Source organism: Grammomys surdaster, unplaced genomic scaffold, assembly GCF_004785775.1.
Source record: "Grammomys surdaster isolate TR1022 unplaced genomic scaffold, NIH_TR_1.0 117952, whole genome shotgun sequence".
NCBI classification, from domain to species: Eukaryota; Metazoa; Chordata; class Mammalia; order Rodentia; family Muridae; genus Grammomys; species Grammomys surdaster.
In genome coordinates, this window is record NW_021614534.1 from 6,331 (window position 1) to 11,718 (window position 5,388).

The 5,388-nt window shown below is 38.3% G+C and overlaps 1 pseudogene; it reads right to left on the reverse strand.

The window, feature by feature from the left end:
- Positions 1 to 264: 264 nt before the first annotated feature.
- Positions 265 to 839, reverse strand: LOC114635803 (annotated as a pseudogene).
- Between the last annotated feature and the right edge of the window lie 4,549 nt (positions 840 to 5,388).

Here is a 5,388-nt window from a genome sequence, read left to right on the forward strand (position 1 = left end):
TCCCTGAGTTTGATTATTTTCTGCCTTCTACAACTCTTGGGTGTGTTTGCTTCTTTTTGTTCTAGAGCTTTCAGGTATGTTGTTAATTTGCTAATGTATGCTTTCACCAGTTTCTTTTTGTAGACACTCAGAGCTATGAGTTTTCCTCTTAGCACTGCTTTCATTTTGGACCATAAGTTTGTGTATGTTGTGCCTTCATTGCCATTAAATTCTAAAATGTCTTTTTTTTTTTTTACTTTTATCTGCATTTATTTTATGCTGAATTTATTCCCGTGCCATGAGCTTCTGTTTCTTCAGTTTCTTTTGGGATATCTTTTTCTTCTGTGCAACCTCCTCTTCTGGCTTTGGAACAATCTGTTCCTTCTCAGTGAGGATCATCTCAATGTGGCAGGGGGAGCTCATGTACGGGTTAATCCGGCCATGAGCTCTGTAAGTTCGTCAGTGCATCTTAGGTGCCTTGTTCACCTGGATGTGTTCAATGACTAGAGAATCTACGTCTAAACTCTTAAGTTCAGCATTACTCTCTGCGTTTTTAAGCATGTGCAGCAAAAACTCTGCACTCTTCTTTGGCCACCGTCCCAGTGTCCAGCCCCATTGTTTGGCCTGGGCGCACTCACCAACTCCACCATTATACCGACGGAATGGCACACATTGTTTTTTTAAAGTGACATCCTTCAGGTACTTTTTTTTGGTAGCTTTTCGGATGTGCATGCCCTTGATGGCCTGGGCAGTTTCCCGGGTGTTCTTAAAGTGAATGCGAAGGTTTGAACCTCGTGATTTACAAGATTTTGTGGGATTTTCTGGGTCAAGAGAGTAGCGAACCATCTTGAAGAGTCACCTTTCGCCGCTTACAGGAAGAGCCTAAAATGTCTTTAATTTATTTGTTTATTTCGTCCTTGACCAAGTTATCATTGAGTAATGTGTTGTCCAACTTCCATGAGTATTTGGCCTTTCTGTTGTTTTTGTTGCTATTGATGACCTGCCTTAGTCTGTGGTGATCTGATAGGTTGCATGAGAAAGTTTCAATCTGTCAGGAGCCATAGTGGGACAAGCTAATAATTAGCAGGTGATCATCCTGAAATGCTTGCCTTGGATTATTATATATTCTGTGACAAGTGAGCTCTCATCCATCAAGGCTGTGAAGTACTTATTTTAGGAAAGATTCCTGTTATTAAAATGCTTTTCCTATTATTATTAAACATATGTAACAATTACTAAGCAATAGCACACCCATTTGGAGTAGATCTTTGCAGATCCAGGAAGATGTACTGTCTTGTTGTGATGTTATATTGACAAATAGATGATTTCTTAAGTCTTAATGACTTAATGATGATCCTATAAGAATTCCTAAAATTATATCAATGATTATTAAGCTCTTTTATAATGTGATTGCCATTAAGTCCCTTTCTGATAAAACTGCCTTGACAACTATGCCAGTCTTCCAATTGTCATCAGTTAATTGCCCTTAGATGGTAACCAGACTTTCTCCTGCTCAGAGCACATTTCAAGAGGTTGTAAACAATTAACCAAATGTCACTAAAAGGGAACTCATGATTTTATAGGTGCTAGGACAGAAGGTAAAATATTGCCTGTGTTTATCTATACAAAACTTCACTAATTTTTTAGTTATAGTTTTAAAACTTCAGTGAACCTGTGGAGCTACACAAGGGATGAATGTTTAGCCAGATAATTACTCCTAGTGGATATACATGTAAATATTCTCTGTCGTAAACTTCTGTTTCAATTTATGATTTGAATTTTGGTGTGAACTTGTGACAAACTTTGTAACATGTTACCATATACTCTGAAAGATGTATAAGTACTGAGGACAAAGAGAAGAGAGTCAGTTAGATATAGAATAGAGTTAGAATAGAGAGTTAGGATAGAAGATAGAATAGAGATAGAATAGAGTTTTTCCCTTTTCATTTAAAGAATAGAAGTATTCCTTTTTCCCCCACTTAGGACCTTTCCGCCTTTACTCTTAGATAGATTTCATGGGAAACTTTTAAAAACTTAGCAATAAATACTTGGCCACATCTCTAAGTGTCTTTTTCTTCCTGGGACCTCAGACTAGCAGGTATATGTCAAGGCTAACAGTTCCTGCTGAGAGAGTATAAAGGCTATTTGCTAATCCTCTGCTGTTTTGAGGCTGAGGTGATAGTGCCAGAAACTGCAGTTTCTGGCTTCAGTGGATACCAGAGGGCAGGTCAGCTACTGTGGCATAATGAGTAAACTTTATTAACATACGTAAGTAAAATTTTAATAAACAGCAACCCTAAATATCTTGTAGGATGAAAGTCTTACCACGAATCTCACAAGACCCAAGGCCTTACCCCAAATCTCATAAGACCAAGTCTTAAACCCCTCCTCGAAGCTCTTCCATTCCTATCCCCCTCTGCTGCCTCAAGAAGAACTGACAAGGAGAAGAAAGAAGAACTTCTTCTACTCCCACCAAGCCTGGGTCTGACCCCACACTCGCTGGCAGGCATCAATCTTCTTTTATTTATTGAGGCCTGTTTTGTGACCGATTATACAGTCAACTTTTGGGAAGGTACAATGAGGTACTAAGAAGAAGGTATATTCTTTAGTTGTAGGATAAAATATTCTATAAATTTCTTTTAAATCCATTTGGTTCATAACTTCTGTTAGTTTTATTGGGTCTCTGTTTAGTTTGTGGTTTCATGATCAAGCTGCTGATGAAAGTGGGTTATTGAAGTCTCCTACTACTTTTGTATAAGGGTCAATGTGTGCTTTGATCTCTAGTAATGTTTCTTTTAAGAATGTGGAGGACCTTTCATTTGGTGCATAGATGTTCAGAATTGAGAGTTCTTCTTTGAAAATTTTTTCCAATGATGTATAGGAAGTATCCTTCTGTATCCTTTTTGATACCTTTTGGTTGAAAATTGATTTTATTCAATATTAGAATGGCTGCTCCAGCTTGTTTCTTGGGAGCATTTGCTTGGAAAATTGTTTTCCAGCCTTTTATTCTGAAGTAGTGTCAGTCTTTGTCACTGATGTGCATTTCCTGTATGCAGCAAAATACTGGATCCTGTTTATATATCCAGTCTGTTAGGCTGTGAGTTTTTTGTTGAGAAATTGAATCCATTGATGTTAAGAGATATTAAGGAGTAATGATTGTTGCTTCCTGTTATTTTTTATGTTCTTTTTATGTTTGTGCGACTATCTTCTTTTGGATTTTTCTTAAAGAAGCTTACTTTCTAGTTTATTCTAGGGTGTAGTTTCCCTCTTTGCTTTGGCATTTACCAGCTCTTATCTTTCATAGGACTTGATTTGTGGAAAGACATTCTGTAAATTTGTTTTTGTCATGGAATATCTTGTTTTTTTCCACCTATGATAATTGAGAGTTTTGCTGGGTATAGTAGCCTAGGCTGGTATTCGTGTTCTCTTTGGGTCTGTATGTCATCTGTCCAGGATCTTCTGGCTTTTACAATCTGTGGTGAGAAGTCTGGTGTAATTCTGGTAGGTCTACCTTTATATATTTCTTGACCTTTTTCCCTTACTACTTTTAATATTCTTTCTTTTTTTGATCATTTTTTGTTTAAATATTATGTGACAGGAGGAATTTCTTTTCTAGATCAATCTATTTCGAGTTCTTTCAGCTTCTTGTATGTTTATGGGCATCCCTTTCTTTAGGTTTAGGAAGTTTTCTTCTATAATTTTGTTGAAGATATTTAGCTTCCCTTTAAGCTGGAAATCTTTGCTCTTTCTTTTACTTATTATCCTTAGGTTTGTTCTTTCCATTGTTTCCTGGATTTCCTGGAAGTTTTGTGTTAGGAGCTTTTTGAATTTTGAATTTTTTTGACTGTTGTGTCAGTGTTTTCTATGGCATCTTCTGCACTTGAGTTTCTCTCTTCTATTTCTTGTATTCTGTCGGTGATGACTTTTGATATTTTTCATAGGCTTTCTATCTCCAGGGTTGTTTCCCTTTGTGATTTCATTATTGTTTTATTTACATTTTAGACCCTGAACATTTTTGTGTAATTCTTTCACCTGATTGCTTGTGTTTTCCTGTAATTCTTTAAGGGATTTGTGTGTTTCCTGTTTGAGGTGTTCTACCTTTTAACTATGCTCTCTTTATTTCATTAAGCTAGTTGTTTATGTCCTTCTTAAAGTCTTCTGTCATTACCATGAGATGTGATTTAAAACCATAGTCTTGATTTTTTGGTGTGTTGGGGTATCCAGGTCTTGCTGGGGTTGGAGAACTGGGTTCTGATCATGCCAAGTAGCTTTGGTTTCTGTTGCTTATGCTCTTGCTCTTTCCTGTCGCCATCTGGTTATCTCAGGTGTTAGCTAGTCTTTCTGTTCCTGACTGTGGCTTGTCCCTTCTGTAAGCCTGTGTGTCAGCACTCCTGGGAGACCAATTCTCTCTGGTAAGAACTTGGTTATGGAGAGCTATGTCACAAGGTCAACTTCAGGGTGCAGATGGAAACCTGGAGGATCCTGTCCTCATCTGTTCTTTGGTTCTTGAGTCCTGATGGCTCTGGGAAGATCCCACTTGGGCCAGGAATTTGATCAGAAGTCGTGATCTCACAAGTGTTGACAGGTGTGCTGGCACTCTGGTGGGTAGGAGCTCTCTCCTGGAGGTATATGGGTATTGAGGACTGTGGCACAGGATCAACTCTGGGCTCAGATAGAAACTGGAAGAATCCTGTCCTAGGCTTCTCTTCGGTTTCTGTAGCCAGTGGTTCCTGGGCAGGTCCCTTTGTGTAGCAATGGTGGTCTTACATGTCCGCACTCGTGAGAGGCAAGCTCTCTCCTGGAGGTATTTGGTTATAGATCACTGTGGCACAGGATCAGCCTTGGGAGCTGCAGTGGGTCATTCAATTCTTTACCCAGTTTTCTCAAGACTCTATCACATTTGTCATAAATAAATTAGTGCTGACATTTACCTTTTTAACTGGCCATTTCTCATGTTACAGTTGTGTCCTGTAGAAGGTTGTTCTCAGTGATTCATTTGTTCAGGTCAGTATTGGGTCCCAAAGTGTCTGGCTTCTTGCCTTCAAATCTCCACAGAATCTGTTAAGGTGAAGTTGGCTTTTTATTCCTTTGGGCAAATGTCATGCTACTCATGCTAGAATTTATAAGAGATTAAGAAACAATGGATATAAAAGCCCATTGTATTGGAACCAGGCCTAAAGATGATTGAAGGGAACCACAAGGGGAACTACTACAGCCAGCATGCAAATGTGCTTCATACTTCTGCATTTATTCTTGTTCTCATCCATGTTTCAGCATGCCACCTTACACTTAATCAACTACAGCTTAGTCAAAGTTAGGTCCAGGGATGTCAAGCAGAAGGAATTAAGAAATGTTTAATTATTGTATCAGCGCAACATTCAAGCCAAGAAATATATACCTCGATTTTAT